The sequence below is a fragment of the Bombina bombina genome, chromosome 1 (assembly GCF_027579735.1).
Source record: "Bombina bombina isolate aBomBom1 chromosome 1, aBomBom1.pri, whole genome shotgun sequence".
Classification (NCBI taxonomy): Eukaryota; Metazoa; Chordata; class Amphibia; order Anura; family Bombinatoridae; genus Bombina; species Bombina bombina.
In genome coordinates this window covers 799,396,260-799,414,059 of record NC_069499.1, presented here as the reverse complement: position 1 = coordinate 799,414,059, position 17,800 = coordinate 799,396,260, and the positions used below count along the sequence as shown (strand labels likewise).

Below are 17,800 nucleotides of genomic sequence, written 5' to 3'. Positions count from 1 at the left end.
CCGCCACAATTATCCCCTTAACTATCAGGACCTTCCACCACAATTAGTTGAAATATTTTTATAAATTTTTCTTTTGCAGTAAACATAATATGCGAAACAACAACATGTTATACATTGTATATATGATCATAGTCTTTTGTCTTGGTGAGAGGTAACAATGTCCCAGGCAATGTTGCATCCTACTATTAATCAAAAGAAAAAAAAAAGTACATTCTGGGGACCTCCAAGAGCAGAATAGACCTTAGGAAAGAGTTCATAGTCGGAGTCAAATTAGTCCTCAAATGTAGGCATAATCGCCTCCCTTGTTCCATAGGGCCAATGATTTCAAGACTTGAGAAGTTGTTGTGGTACTTCCACTATAATTAAAGGGATAGAAAAGTTAAAAACAAAATGTGCATAGGTGCATTTCAGTTTGAAATAGAAGCATTTTGCCTTATGCTTTCATTAGAATAAATGCTTCTAATAAAAGTTATCACGCACATATCCTGTGAGGACCAGGTCGCCCCTTATCTCAGTGCTTTTTATTATTTTTTTTAAATCTTGCACAACAGCTAAACAGTGCTAGTTCATGTGTGCCAAATAGATAACATTGTGCTCACTCCCGTGGAGAATGCTAGTGGTTATGGAAGAACCAGCACTGATTTGGTTAAAATTTAAGGTTGTAAAAAGCACTGAGATAATGGGCAATCTGCAGTGGCTTAGATACAGGTAATCATAGAGGTAGAAAGTATATTAATATAACGTGTTGGTTATGCAAAACTGGGAAATGGGTAATAAATTGATTATCTTTTAAACAATAACAAAAAGATAGGGTTTAATTATGGTGGTTCTTTCAGTTAAAGGGACAGTCTAGTATAAATTAAACTTTCATTATTAAGATAGGACTTTAATTTTAATCAACTTTCCAATTTACTTTTATCATCAAATTTGCGTTTTTCTCTTGGTGTTCTTAGCTTAAACTAAACATAGGTAGGCGCATATGCTAATTTCTAAGGCTTTGAGGGCTGCCTCTTATCACATGCTTTTTAAATCTCTTTTCAACACAAAGAGACAGAAAGTACATGTGGGCTATATAGATAACACTGTGTTCAGGCACAGAAAGTTATTTAAGATCTAGCACAATACAATGCTAAATTTAAGACAATAGATAATTAACAGTCACCAGTGGAGGCTCCTCCATATGTGCACTGTCGGACGTGAACCCCCAGGGGGCAGAGGAGAGGGAAAAAAATAGCAGAACTTAAGAAGAAAAAAAAATGAGAAAAAAAAAATTATGAAAATTTTTATTTATATTATTTTATATTATATTTATAAATGTATTATTTTCCTGTGTGCTGTCTTCTGTGAGACTGTGCAGTGTAACTATCATCATGACATCATGCATATTAGGCTGAAACCTGAAAGTGGAAAGTGCTGTTTTGCCTATACTTCTATGTATCGCACGTGCGATACATAGAAGTATAAGCAAAAGCACTTTCCACTTTAAAACTGCATTGACTGCAGCGCCACATACAGGCCAGCCCATAGCCTTCCTGTTCGCACAGCTCTTAGTGTGCGGGAGCCAGCTGTCATGTGACACTCGCACACTAAGAGCTGAGCTGACTATGTGTGTGGGAGGAGAGGAGGCAGGGGCGTAACAGAAGTTCAGACAATCATATCCCTAATCTCTGGGCCTTCCCAATTCCTAAATCGGCCACGCAGGCGCATGGTTTCTGGCGGGGAATTAACCTACTGACTGAGAGGCGCGCACTGTGAGTGACGACACACCCGGCCACATGGATGACACAGGCTGTTAGACAGATTAGTGTGTGTCAGTGCGCAGGGAGACCAGAACGATGCTGCCACCAGGATCGGGTCCATTCAGTGAGGCTCAGGGGAGGGCCCAGGGCTACTGTGCAGGGCTGCGTGAGGAGAGGCTACGACTCAGCAGTATGTATCTGAGTGAGTATGTATATAAAATTCTAGGTAATAATGATGCCTCATTTCCAATGTTCCCTCAAAGCCCTCTCTGTGTATTGCAAGCAGCGCAACTCAGAACTTCTGTATCAGGAGGGATGTGGAATGTGATTTTTTTTAATTATATTTCAACAGTGCTGGACTCCTGGAAAACTAAGCTGCAAGACACCGTGAGAGAGCACTGTTAAAATAAAATCCAAAAAATAAATCACTTTTCACATCCCTCCGGTGTAGCACAGCTTGATCTTTTTTCTGTGCTACACTGAGGGGGAATGACCTAAGCTGACTGAGTTGTGTGCGTAAATCACACAGCTCTGTCAGAGAGTAGAAATTAAACACGGAGAGCAGCAGGCAATAAACTTCCAGTGAAAAGATTAAAGTGATGCCCCCCTCCTCCATACACTAGAAGCAGCCTAGGTGGGTGCTGGAGATCTTCCTCACATGTGATGAAAAATGACCCGTAAGTTTTAGTTTGTGACAGCTGAAAGTTAGAGATTTATTAAACACCTATGCAGGGTCATGAAAACAGTGCACACACTACTTATTCTAGCAATACCAGCTTTTTTTTCTATTTTCTAATCCAGCATTCTTTTAAAAAAAAGAAGAAAAAAAAGATGCAGAGCATTATTTAACCCCTTGGCTATTATAGAGAATTTCAGTACATTCTAATACATTGCACTGCAGCTCTTTTTGACCGCCAGGGGGTTAAATTATGCTCACAATATGGTCTAGGCATGTAAGGAGGGGAGGAGGTTAAGCAGGAGACTGAAGCTTCTCTGTTGTCACAAGCTGACATTTCTTATATAAACTTTGAGCAATAATATCTGTAGTAGTCTGTGTAATGAAATTGCTGGTTTTAAATGTGGGTCTAGTTAATCAGTATTGTTTAGCTGTGATGTATTTTTACCACATTCCTACCTGATTACTAAAGGTTGTTTCCCTATTAAATTTGAGTGACTTTATTTTCTTTATAGTGATGATGAGACTTAAAAAGGTATTTCTTCATGCCATGTGGTACCTTGCTAGCCAACTTCATATGCTGCAGTAAAAATGTATATATGCTTATAACTAGGGTAATGGATCTCATCTGTATGTATATGTATGGACTCTGGAGCAGGCTGCAGGCATGGGTGGTGGGCAGAGGGTGCCTGGGTGGCCTATTTTTCTCCTGGGCATGTGTGTATCCCTCTGTAGCCACATCACTTTTTCCATACCAGCCAATGTACAAAAAAGAGTGATTGTATGGTGTTATGAATGTTAAATCATTTGATAATTAAACAAATACATTATGCTTGTCATGTTTGAACAAATAAAAATGAAGCATCACTTTGCACTGGGGATGGTTAACCCACTAAATGCCCCTCAGTGCCTACTGCATCCCCTTCCTCCTGTGATTTACTCCCCCATCCCAGACCTCAGACTATAAAGATGAGTACACACACACACTAGAAATATGTATGACAAGTTCCCTTTAATTTTGTTTTAAATAAAAGTGGGACTAGTGTGTTTGTGTATATATATGTGTGTTTGTGTGTGTGTGTGGTGTGTGTGTGTATATATATATATATATATATATAGCCATCTGAGGGGCGGGGCTTTATTTCAAGGGGTGTGGCTAGGGGCGGGGCCAAGTGCACCTCCATCTTCATAATTCACCAGCCGCCACTGACAGTCACAGTCATGTGATCAGGGGGCTGGAAGAAGGTTCCTAGATACAAGAAAATCACTGAGGTAAAAAGTATATTAATATAACTGTGTTGGTTATGCAAAACTGGGGAATGGGTAATAAAGGGATTATCTATATTTTAAAACAATAACAATTCTATGGTAGACTGTCCCTTTAAGGAGTTATTTGTGGTAGGGGTTAATTGCAGTGGCAGTCCTAGTGGTTACTGAGATTAATAACAGTAAATTATGGTGGGTTATCCGAGCAGGTAATGTAATAATAGTGGTGGCAGTTCTAACAGTTATGAGGCTAATGCAGTTGCTGATGTGTGTCTGAGGGGAGAACTGGAATCTTTTAAATGGATAGTAAACCCATTTTTTTATCTTTCATGCTTCAGATAGAGCATGCAATTTTAATTAACTTTCTAATTTACTCATATAAAATTTTCTTCATTCTCTTGGTATCTTTATTTGAAAAAGCAGGAATCTAAGCTAAGAAGCCGGCTCATTTTTGGTTCAGCATCCTGGATACCGTTTTCTTAGTGGTGGCTACATTTAGCCACCAATCAGCAAGCACAACCCAGGTGCTGAAACAAAAATGGGCTGACTACTAAGCATATAAAGATAGCAAGAGAACGAAGAAAAATTGATAATAGGAGTAAATAAGAAAGTTGCTTAAAATTGCATTCTCTATCTGAATCATGAAAGAAAAAAATGGGTTTAGTATCCCTTTAATTAACAAATGCATAATAAAAAGTGGCCGCATAGTCACGTCGCTCCGGCACAGCAGTAAGACCCGACACCCCTAAAACAGTGTCTAGCACTCTTCACCCACAGCAGGCTGTGGCTCAACACCTGAAGCTCCAAATGTGAACAATTTCACAACCGGGGGAGACCGGACCCACACGCAACTTTACTTAAAGCAGGAGCAAAGGAGCGCTCCGTCGCCATCTTGGCTCAATTACAACTGCGACAGAAGGGAATTCTAATAGCGCCTGATGAGCGGAGACCCGATGGGGTAAGAGAACACATCAGAGTGATCACGAAAGGCTCCACATATGCTCCATAACGGAGAGGTAATGGTACAAATAAATCCACTGCTTCTATAACATGCTACACAGGCAGATCACACAACAGCAGTAAAAAGAACATTACAGATGTAAAAAGAAACACTAATGAGGTAAAACAGAACGGCTATACACAGATCCAAAACAAGGTATAAAGTAAAAATTGCCTCAATTAGTTAACAGACCTGACAAGTTAATAAAGCACAGCACTTAACTGAAAATCTGGCATAAACCCAAGCAGAAATCATTAGGCCTACGCAGGCCCAAGCAGAGAGCTGTATACTGTGATCTCCAAATTAATTTGATCACCCACAGAAGCAATGGCATCCAAGAATAAAAATAAAGGGGATAAAAACCCTAAGGGTCAGTCCCAGACCAATGCACTGGTTAGCTCCTTTTTCCAGTCCAGCACATCAGACACGCAAGAACTAAGTTCCATAGACTGCCCTGTACATAATGATCCAATGTCATCTCCGGACTATATGATACAACTTAAGCAGGACATTGCTAAGCTCCCATCCAAGGAAGATTTTGAATCTCTCAAGTCCCTTATAACAAGAGAACTAACTACGCTGCGAAGAGATATGACAGAGATGGGTGAGAGAATAGTAACAGTTGAAGAAACGCAGGACACGACTACTGAAGCGGTCTGCTCACTATACAATCAAACCAGTACACATGAAAGCAAAATAGAAGCCCTACAAGAAAAGATAGAGGACTTAGAGAATAGGGGTCAGAGGAGCAACCTCCGCATCAGGGGTATTCCTGAGTTAATAAAGCCAGCAGACCTGTTGGAATATCTACATGGCCTTTTCCGTCAGATATTGGGAGACCAGCAGGCCCCACCGATAGAAGTTGAAAGAGCCCACAGATCTCTCCGATCCCCGCCACCACCAAATGCTCCCCCCAGAGACATTATCCTAAAATTCCTCAGATTCAATGACAGAGAAGCTATCTGGCAGAAAGCCAGATCCTCTCACGCAATCACATATCTGGACCATGAGCTACAAATTTATCCGGACCTGAGCCCCAGCACAATCCAAAAGAGAAAAGAAACCTGTTTCATCACCTCAGTACTTCAGGATAAAAACATCAAATACCGCTGGGGATTCCCCTTTAGTTTAATCGTACCCCATGAGGGGACCACAATCATATACAAAGGTGTACAGGACCTTGATAAACTCTCTAAAGGACTGGGAATCCCCCTGAAATTACCTGGACCTCCATCTTCAGCAGACAGCCCTCAGCCCGCAGTTTCTCACACTCCATTCTCAAGCTTGCAGAAAACAGCTTGGAATAAAGTCCAATCCCTCAAGAAACGAAAAGAAAGATTGAACGTTTCTCCTGTATCATTAAGAGACTGAACATGACCGATGTCACTTTGTGCTGTCTGTATTGGGTGAGATCTTGAAATGTAATACTTGTCACCATTACTAGTCAGAACATAGTTCATTAATTGATTAGTGCCTTGCTTGTCGTGTTAAGCAAGCTGTTGTTCTTGTTGATTTGTTTTCTTCACCATAACCCTATAAGGGTTTTTATATTTTAGGAAGGTTTGGGTTGATGGCCCTTTGTATAATTGTTCACACTGTTATTTTGACGTTTAATACTTGAATTCTTACTGCTGTAGGACCTCAGATTGAAATGAAAAGAATTTCAATCTTCCATTTGGCTTCTTGCCATCCCCCTTCCCTAGTTAACTATCCTGCCCCCAACGGTTACCACTTAAGTATAATGAATCATCCTGCAATGTTCATGTTGTTTATGCTTATAAATGTACAATGTATATGCTCCTTTTTTCTTGTGTTTCAAAATCAGTTCATATACCGTCTAGACCTGAGAAATAATCTAACATTGTTTTCACACATCTTACACAGCGTATTACCACCAAGGATAAATCATAATGAATAAAAATAAAACAATAACAGACAACTGTCCCTTCTAACAATTAATACTAAAGGCCTAAATAATCCACATAAAAGAAATATTGTCATTCGAGATATTAAAAGCAAGGGAGGTGACCTAATATTCATACAGGAATCCCACTTTTTGAAAGGCCAGGAGCCTAAAACTTTCTTTTATAAATTCGGTCCCTCATTTTACTCCTCAAACAGTTCCAAAACTAATGGAGTCGGGATTTTAATCAAAAAGGGAATACCCTTCCAACTGTTTGACTCATATAAGGATGCAGAGGACAGATACATAATATTAGTGGGGAAAATATTTAACACAACTACTACCTTAGTATGTGCCTATGCCCCAAACACTGGGCAAGACAAATTCATAACCTCCCTAACTGGGAAAATCTTAAAGGTGGCCAAGGGTATGTTAATAGTAGGCGGAGACCTTAACGTCTCATTAGACCCGCACCGAGATAACTCGAATCACACTTCATCAACACCACATAGGGCACTGACGGTTATAAAACAGGGCTTGAGAGACTTGGCGGTCCACGATGTGTGGAGAATACATCACCCTGATACAGATGATTTTACTTTCTTTTCCCACCCACACTCACGCTTTTCTCGGATAGATTACATACTAACAGATGTAACCACCCTATCACTAACTACACACTCATCCATCATACCCTCGTCCTGGTCAGACCACTCTATAGTTTTATGCTCAATATTATGTTCCTCGGCTTCCCCTTCCACCTACATATGGAAAATTAATGAGGAACTATTAGACCTTCCACAATACAATGACAAAATTAAAAAAAGCTATAAAAGAATTCTTCGACTTTAATATTAACTCAATATCCTCATTCCAGAATATCTGGGAAGCACATAAAGGAACTATACGAGGTGAATTGATGAGCCTGCACTCCCACTTTAAACAACAGCAAAGACAACTGCTACATGACTCCCTGAATAAAGTTAATGATCTAGAAACACAACTTAAAAAAAACACCTAAAGATACACAGTTAGCTAAAGCTTTACAAAAGACAAAACAGACCACGACTAACCTTCTAGATAAGGAGTGTAAAGCATTTGCCTTTAAACTCAAGCAGACACATTATGAAGGCGACAATAAATGCAGCAGGCTATTTGCCCGCAAACTAAAAAGCAAAGTTCACCGTGCCTACATCCTCACAATTAAGTCCCCTAATAAAACACACTATGACACTTCATATATTGCCGATTCCTTTCGCTCCTACTATGAACAATTGTACAATCTGACTACAAAACCTACAGACCCACATCCACACGTCTCAGAGACCAACATATCCTATATCGACCAATATTTATCAGATGTTAAACTACCAGAATTGACAGAAGAACAACAAACATTTCTTCAAAACCCCTTTACCCTACTTGAGATTAGAAAGACCATAAAAGACCTCCCCACGCACAAAGCACCAGGCCCCGATGGCTACACTAACTACTATTATAAAAAATACATAGATCTCCTCTCCCCGCACCTTCTCTCTCTCTTTAATTCGATAACCCCAGAGATCCCTTTTCCCACTCGAACACTGGAAGCATTCATCTCCATTATACCAAAACCTGGAAAAAGCCCTGAATATGTAGAAAATTATAGACCAATCTCTCTTCTAAACACAGACCTAAAAATATATGCCAAAATTCTCACAGTAAGATTAAATACAGTATTGCCACAATTAATTGAAAAAGACCAGGTCGGATTCGTGCCAACCAGCGAAGCGAAAGACAATACGGTCCGGGTTATACAACTAATAGAATATGCTACACACAAAAATATTCCGCTCTTGGTTCTGTCGACCAACGCGGAGAAGACATTCGACCGCGTTGGTTGGCAGTTTCTGAGAGCGGTACTATGAAAAATGGGTATAGGGCAGGACTTCATAAATCGGGTGTTCGCCATGTACTCTACCCCAACAGCCAGAGTTCACATAAATGGTTCTCTCTCAGCCCCATTTCATATCACAAATGGCACACAACAGGGCTGTCCCCTTTCCCCACTGCTATTTGCTTGTGTAATAGAAATACTAGCACATAAAATTCGAAATCACCCCCGCATAGCAGGTATACAAATTCAAAACCCACACTACAAGATTATGTTATACGCCGACGATGTCTTATTCTGCATCACTAACCCCCTAACCACTATACCACATATCATCCATCAGTTAGATGTATTTAGTATTGTGTCCAACTTCCTAATTAATAAAACGAAATCGGAAATAATGAACGTTAATGTCCCGCCAACAGATATAGACCTAATCAAACATATATGCCCATTCCGCTGGCAAACAAACTCACTCAAATATCTAGGCATCCAACTAACACCATCACCAGATCAACTTTTCACACTAAATTAAAAACCGCTCCTTAAGGGGATAACTACAGATCTCTCCTCCTGGAAAAGGAAGCATATCTCCTGGCTAGGGAGGATCAACGTTATTAAAATGAACATCCTTCCGAGACTCCTTTATCTCTTTCAAACCCTACCCATTCCCCTCCCTGTAAACTATATAAACACCCTGCAATCAAACATTTTAGACTTCATTTGGTTCAACAATAGAGCGAGAATTGGTAAAAAGATAATGCTTCTCCCCATACATATAGGAGGCTTCGGGGTCCCTGATTTCCACCGGTATAGACAAGCTACCTTCCTACAGCGAATTATAGACTGGTACTCAAACCTGAATGACAAAACATGGGTACAATTAGAACACGATATGACACAAAATCAACACTTGGGCCAACTATGTTGGTCGCCAAAAGATAGAGATAGATTCTTAAAATCCACCACACAAACTATTTCAGAAACCTTCAGAGTCTGGGACAGGGTTCTGACCGAATACCCCAATATATCGTCAAAATTCTCACCTTTAACACCGTTAACACATAACAACGAATTCCGGCCTGGTCTATCAATGACAGCTAAGCTTGCAGGTACCTCTGTCAGATCCTTGCAGATTCATCACTTAGGAAACGAACAATATTCTCCTAGCATAGAAGAACTAATTTCCACAGGCTTTTCTGTCTTTAAGGACTGGCTTTTCTACAGACAGTGTCATTCATATATCACATCTCATCCACAAACCAATAATATGATCAGGTCAATGACACCTTTCGAATCTATCTGTCATAAAAGCACTCCAACCAGACACGCTCTGTCTATTACACACTCCCTCTTATCACAACAACCACATGGAGCCCTTCCATACTATATAGACAGATGGAATTCTGAATTAGGTATAGAAATTACATATACAGATGCCCTGCAAATTTTTGCCAACATAAAAAAAACCACAGTCTCCTGCAAATTTGTTGAGCTCAATTTAAAATTACTACAGAGATGGTACCTAACCCCAGAGCGGTGTAAAAAAATATATAAACTCAAATCAGCACAGTGCTGGAGATGTGGATCTGGGGAATGCCACATGTCCCACATATGGTGGCAATGCAGCAAAATAAAGCCTATTTGGAACGAGATAGCTCAAGAAACCAGTAAAATACTAGGAGTACCCACCCCCTTGGACCCCTGCTTGTGGCTCTTTAATAAGGTCCCGAGCAAACTCTCTACTCCATTAAAAAAATTATTTTATATTCTGAGCAATAGCTTTAAAATCATGATTGCGAGGAACTGGAAGTCAGATAAGATCCCCTCCCTGGCACATTGGCACTCAGAGTGTAATCGCACAATATCACTGGAGGAATATTCCTACATGAAAAATAAAAATTTAGACCTATACGCTCAGATGCTTTTTGTATGGGAAACCTACATACACTCTTATCCTAAGTAGCTTAAACAAGCCCTAGAAAAGAAAAGGTCATAGAAAAGCCCTTAGTAACGTTAGAGAAACACGTAGGTTTGGATGGTATACCTTATTGTACAATGACTCTTTCTCTTAATTCTGGTATTTATTGTAGCCGTACTTGAATCTCCCTTTCCCCCCTACCCCTTCATCCCTTTTATTCATACCTTCACAAAAGTCAGATGTAAAATGATTCAAGAGTGTAATTGATTTCATTTTGTATGTTTATTTCTATGTAAAAGCTTGAAATTTTAATAAACTTTTGAAACTTAAAAAAAAAAAAAAAAAAAAGATAATACAAAAGAACTTTTAATTTCAAATTGTACATGTATATTTTTTTCTGACGAATTTCAAAGTTAGAAAAGTTTTCCTTCCCCTATATTATGTGAGAGCAATCATCCAATCACAAAATGCATGTACTTATATACTGTGAATTCTCTCAAATGCTCAGTAGGAGTTGATGCCTCAGAAAGTGTGCATAAAGACTGTGCACGTTTAGATAATTAAAGTGAATTGGAAGGTTGGTTAAAATGGTGTGCTTTATTTAAATCATGAAAGTTTACTTTAATCTTCCTTTAACCCCTTTGCTACTGGGAATTTCAGAGAAAAACTTGCCCAAAGTACCTGCTATCATTCCATTTAAATAGAAATAGAGCCTTTGTTTATTTTTATTTACCTATGGAAAATATAGGTATTGATCTAGGCATATTTGATGTTACTATTTGGCCACCAAATATTATCATATAAACAAATAGTTAACTTTTTCACAAACTTGGGGTTTCTTACTGATATTATTTGCACACAACTACAGCAGTCATAAGACAAATGGTTGTAAAAGCTTCTGTGGGATTCCCTTTGTTCAGACATAGCAGACATGCATGGCTTTGCCATTGGTTTTTGCTAATTAGAAGGCTGCTAATTTGTCACACTTCTGACATTATCGGCAGTGAAGAGGTAAATCATTTAGATTACCCTCCCACCTGGCACTTCCCACCCTTGAACCTACCTGATCCCTTGCAAACAGCTTTTTTCCCCACCATCTTAGGTAATGGCAGTTAGTCTGCCAGTATGCAGTTTAGGGCTTTATGTGTGTGTATTTATTTTTATTTTCTGCAGTGTAGGGATCCTTTCTCACCCTTACAACTCCCTGATCCCTACAGAAAGAGCTCTCTAACCCTACCCCCTGTCCCTTTTCCATGTAATTTAGCTCTGAAATTTTCTCCAAACGGAAAAAGCACCCTGCTGACTTATAAAAGCTAACCATGCTACATGTATTTCCTTCATTTGCTTTAACAGGTACCAATTGAAAAACAATTCACTTTATGCTAACTTAAAGGGACAATGAACCCACATTTTTTCTTTCATGATTCAGATAGAGCATGCAGTTTTAAGCCACTTTCTAATTTAATACTATTATCAATTTTCTTCATTCTCTTGCTATCTTTATTTGAAAAGCAAGAATGTTAGTTTAGAAGCCAGCCCATTTTTGGTTCACAACCTGGGTTGTCCTTGCTGATTGGACAGCACCAATACACAAGTGCTGCCCATGGTACTGAACCAAAAATTGTCTGGGTCCTTAGCTTAGATACCTTATTTTTCAAATAAAGAAAGCAAGAGAACGAAGAAAAATTGAGATTAGGAGTAAATTAGAAAGTGGCTTAAAAATGCATGCTCTGTCTTAATCATGAAAGAAAAATATTGGGTTCAGTGTCCCTTTAATGAGCCTTGTTGTCTGCACAATAAACCTAAGATTGGCTCCTCCATACGAGGCAAGTGGTAGGTGGAGTTTGAATTTTGAAAAACAATTACAGCAAACAACATGTAAAATTCTTATGATTTTACTTTTATATTATTTGATAGCAAGACAACTGAAACGTCTTTTTATCCCTTTACCCATTACTGCATTAGCCCCTTAGTACCCCAACCTCAAGTAATACTAACAGTAGCCACACCCAGTATAAGTGACACCAAACATTTTTCTTTCATGATTCAGATAGAGCATACCATTTTAAACACCTTTCCAATTTACTTATCACATTTGCTTTGTTCTCGTGGTATATTTTAATGAAAAGCATACTTAGGTAGGCTCGGGAGAGCTAACTGCTGATTGCTAGCTGCACATATATGCCTCTTGTCATTGGCTTACCATTGTGTTCAGTTAGCTCCCAATAGTGTTTTGCTGCTCCTTTAATAAAGGATTCCAATGAATAAAGCAAAAATGATAATCAAAGTAAATTGGAAGGTTGTGTATGCTTTACCTAAATCATAAAAGAAAATGTCCTTTTACCTTTACCAGATACTTTAAAGTGTTTCCTACGTTAAAATATTTAAGGTATCTCCATAACCTTAAACACCCTCATAACTACATTTCCCATCACAACCTTTAAGTGTTAAACCCCCTGCTGGGGGTGGTTGCTATTGGCGTTAATTACAGTCTGGTGGCTATAGAGTTAATGAAGATAGGGTTTAATTATGGTGGTTCTTTCAGTTAAAGGACCAGTCAACACATTAGATTTGCATAGTCAACAAATGCAAGATAACAAGACAATGCAATAGTTCTTAGTCTGAACTTCAAATGAGTAGTAGATTTTTTTATAACAAATTTCAAAGTTATGTCTATTTCCACTCCGCTTGTACCATGTGATAGCAATCAGCCAATCACAAATGCATATACGTATAGTCTGTGAATTCTTGCACATGCTCAGTAGGATCCGGTGACTCAAAAATTGTAAATATAAAAGACTGCACATTTTTTTTTAATGGAAGTAAATTGGAACTTGTTTAAATTGCATGCTGTATCTGAATCATGAAAACTTAATTTAACCTGAGTGTCCCTTTAAGGAGTTATTTGTGGTAGGGGTTAATTGCAGTGGCAGTCCTAGTGGTTGCTGAGATTAATAACAGTTAATTGTGGTGGGTTATCCTAGCAAGTAATGTAATAAAAGTGTTGGCAGTTCTAACAGTTATGAGGTTAATCCAGTTGCTGATGTGTGTCTGAGGGGAAAACTGGTATCTTTTAAAGGGATAGTAAACCATTTTTCTTTCTTTCATGATTCAGATAGAGCATGCAATTTTAAGCAACTTCAACTTTCTAATTTACTCTTATTATCAATTTTTCTTCGTTCTCTTGCAATCTTTATTTAAAAAGCAAGAATGTGAAGCTTAGGAGCGGCCCATTTTAGGTTCAGCACCTGGGTTGCACTTGCTGATTCCTGATTGGTGGATAAATGTAGTCACCAATCAGTAAGCATTATCCAGGGTGCTGAACCAAAAATGGGCTGCTTAGATTCCTGCTTTTTCAAATAAATATAGCAAGACAACGAAGAAAAATCGATAATACGAGTAAATGAGAGAGTTGCTTAAAATTGCAGGCTCTATGTGAATCATGAAAGAAACATTTGCATTTAGCATCCCTTTAAGTGCTGTTAAGGTCCCATAGGGCTTGGAGTTAGGCATAAGAGTAGTGTTGGTCTGGGGTTTGTGATTAGATTTATTTGCAGTATTATTATTATTATTATCAGGTACTTGTAGAGCGCCAACAGATTCTGCAGCGCTGTAAACATAGTCGGTATACAGGATAGCTTTTGTAGGAATCAAGTGGGTAGAGGGCCCTGCCAAGAGTTTCACTGTTGCAGTCGGCTCTTATGAAGGCAATCTGCAAACAGCTGGGCTCATAGGCTTACATTCTAATGGGTTCAAGGGGAAAGCAATGGAGTTAGGAAAGGTTAGTGTTGGTTGTAAGCATCCCTGAATAGTAGAGTTTTTAGGGATCGCTTGAAGCTGTTAAAACTAGTGGAGAGTCTTGTGGAGCGAGGCAGGGAGTTCCACAAGATGGGGGCCAGTCTGGAGAAGTCCTGTAAACGGGAATGTGAGGAAGTAACAAGAGAGGAGGAGAGGATGAGATCCTGAGCTGATCGAAGGGGATGGGAGGGAGAGGATCTGGAGACAAGTTCTGAAATGTAGGGGGGAGCAGTGCAGTTGAGAGCTTTGTATTTCAGAGTGAGGATTTTGTGTTTAATCCTAGAGGCAAGAGGAAGCCAGTGAAGGGATTGGCAGAGAGGTGCAGCAGATGAAAAGCGACAAGTAAGGAAGATGAGCCTGGCTGAGGCATTCATAATGGGTTGTAAAGGAGCTATGCGGCAGCTAGGTAGACCAGAGAGGACGGAGTTGAAGTAGTCAAGGCGGGAAAGGATGAGAGAGTGGACTAAAACCTTAGTTGTATCTTGTGTAAGGAAGTGTCTAATTTTAGAGATGTTTTTAAGGTGGAAGCGGCAGACTTTAGCCAAGGACTGAATGTGAGGAGTGAAGGAAAGATCTGAGTCAAGTGAAGACATTGGGGTAAGGATGGAATTATCAACAGTTATAGAAATTTTGGAGGTGGAGACATTGGAAGAAGGGGAAAAATAAGCAGTTCAGTTTTGGCGAGATTTAGCTTAAGGTAGTGAGAGGACATCCAAGATGAGATATGTGAAAGACAGTTAGTGACACGGGTTAGTAAGGAAGGAGGTAGGTCTGGTGCAGAGAGGTAGATTTGGGTGTCATCGGCATACAAATGATATTGAAACCCATGGGACTTTATTAAGGAACCTAATGATGACGTGTAGATTGAAAAGAGAAGGGGACAGAGCCTTGAGGTACCCCAACAGAAAGTGGTAATGGGGCAGAGGATGCTCCGGAGAAGGCTACACTAAATGTATGGTTAGTCAGATAGGAAGAGAACCACAAGAGAGCTGTATCGCAGATGCCAAAGGATTGGAAGGTTTGGAGCAAAAGAGGGTGGTCAACAGTGTCAAAGGCTGCAGACAGGTCAAAGAGCAAAAGCAGAGAGAAAAGGCCTTTGGATTTTGCTGTAAGTAGGTCGTTGGTAACCTTGACAATTGCTGTCTCTGTAGAGTGATGGGGACGAAATCCAGATTGCAGTGGGTCAAGAAGAGAGTTTAGTGTAAGGAAATGGGATAGACTTGCGTATACTAACTTTTCGAGGAGCTTTGAGGCAAGAGGGAGTAGGGAAATAGGGCTGTAGTTGGATGGGGAGGTTGGATCGAGGGAAGGTTTTTTGAGGATAGGTGTGACCAGTGCATGTTTTAAAGATGAGGGAAATATACCAGTGCTGAGGGAGAGGTTGAAAATGTGTGTGAGTATGGGGGTGAGGGTAGAAGAGAGGGAGGGGAGTAGCTGTGAGGGGATGGGGTCGAGGGGACAGGTAGTGAGGTGGGAGGACAGTATAAGGGCAGAAACTTCATCCTCGTTAACAGGGGCAAAAGAGCTGCATTTTTGGATATTTGGGTTTTGGATGATTGTGAGATTTTGAGGGGGTGGGAGATTGGTAGTATATTGAGAGCATATTTCACTTCTAATGAAGTTAATTTTGTTATTGAAGTTGCTGGCAAAATCTTGGGCTGAGAGAGAGGTTGTATTGGAAGGTTGGAGAAGAGTATTGAACGTGGAGAACATACGTTTTGGGTTAGAGGAAAGAGTAGAGATGAGATTAGAGAAGTCCCCCTTTTGTTATACAGTATGGACCCCATTTATTAAAAACAGTTCATTAATTGCTTAAGAAGTCAAGGTACTTGTCAATCATCCCGGTTGCACCTGACCAGGATGATGAAACCTGAAACCCCCCAAAAAATCTTAAATGATTCAGATAGAATATACAATTTTTAACAACTTTCTATGTATGTACCTCTTGTGATTGGCTTACTGATGTGTTCAGTTAGTTCTAGGGTTGCACCACAGCCACATTTTCCCTGAAGCTTATGAGTTACACATGCTACAGGGTGTGCAGGGAGCAATATGAACAGAGTTGTCTAGCATGTGCAACTCATTAGTGCCTAGGAAAACATGGCTAAGGTGGCAACCCAAGGTAGATCCTAATAGTGCATTGCTGCTACTTCAAGAAAGGATACCAAGAGAATAAAGCAAAATTGATAGTAGAACTAAACAGTAAAGTTGTTTACAAATATATGCTCTATCTGAATCAAAAAAGAAAATGTTTGGGTTTCATGTTTAACTAGAGTTTCTCGATCACTCAGGCACCAAAGCTGCACCTGCAGCTTCGTAAATGAAGCCCAAGAATATTACCTATGTAAAATAGGAACCAATGTGATAGCAAGTTTGGTGATAAACTACAAGGTAAAAACACAAGGGCGCCTCATGGTGTAGACTGTGTGATTTATGAAACAGATAATAAAATCCCAAATGGGTCACTCACAAGTAAGGTGGCACTGTATAGGTGGAAAAGGGCAGGCTGTCGCAGCCACCATCTGGCTGATGCTCCGGTAACAACATCTAGGGGAATTGCTCCTAAGGCACAGCTGTTTGACAACAGCTATGAGATTGGGACACATTTGCAGTGTAGTTTGTGGAAAGTGTTTTGCCTGTGGCTGGATTTTGGAGACTCTCGTACCTAAGGATGAATTCCCCTGGAGGTTGTTGCCGGGAGCATCAGCCAGCTGGTGGCTGTGACATCTATGGAATAAGATTACTGTCAAAAAAGCAAGCGTGTGTGATTCTTTATTATTGAACATAAATAGTGACCTACGAATACAAATCTAAATGTTCAAATACAATTATTTTTATTTTTTGGGGAAATACAATTTTTTTTTTAGAATACAAATCTTTAATTACAAGTACAATTCAATTTTTTTATACTAATAGTTATTAAAGATCTGTAAGGATATTGCTTTTGAATCATGTTTACGAGCTGGGCCTGGTTTTCTGGGAGACAGGGGGGGGAATTCCCTCCTTTTCTTTTCTTTTTTTTTTTTCCCTCTGGTGTTTATGTAAGAATGAACCATGTCAAAATTTAGAAGTATGATTACGATATGGAGCGGATGATTATGTTAGTTATAGTCATGTAATCAAACACAGTGTAAAGTCTTTCTTGCAGATTTTCTTACCTTAGTAATATTGGAATATTGTTTGTAGGGTATTGTAATATATGGTTGTTATGTTTTTTTTTTTTTTTTTTTTATTATTATTAGGGATATTATTTAAATCTGGGATGATCCTTGTTGATAAATCATGTTTTAGTTATTATGTTAACGGTAACAACCAAGGTATCTGTGTTCCTTTTTTTTTTTGTGTCTTATATGAATATGTTTCATTTCTTTTTTTGTTATGTTAAAAAATTCAATAAAAACATATTTAAAAAAAAACAAAAACAAAAAAAACAATTCAATTTTTTTGGAAGCACACTTTGTTTTTTTTGGAATTGTTTTTTAGGCATTGTATTTCAACTGAGTTCACAGCTTCTAGGCATGCTCCAGGAGATAATCCCTATGCAACAAGAAATAAACCTAACACCCATCAAGTCGTGCTAACCCGACATGAAATATGAATATTTCACATTACAATGTTCTTCAC

The 17,800-nt window shown here is 39.2% G+C and overlaps 1 long non-coding RNA gene across 1 annotated transcript in view; it reads left to right on the top strand.

Moving 5' to 3' along the window:
- The first annotated feature begins 1,810 nt into the window (after positions 1-1,810).
- LOC128639896 (uncharacterized) overlaps positions 1,811-17,800 on the top strand; it is a 37,032-nt gene continuing 21,042 nt past the window's right edge. Inside the window, exon 1 of the long non-coding RNA XR_008399272.1 lies at positions 1,811-1,941. This is a non-coding gene — a long non-coding RNA (uncharacterized LOC128639896). The remainder of the gene's footprint in view (positions 1,942-17,800) is intronic.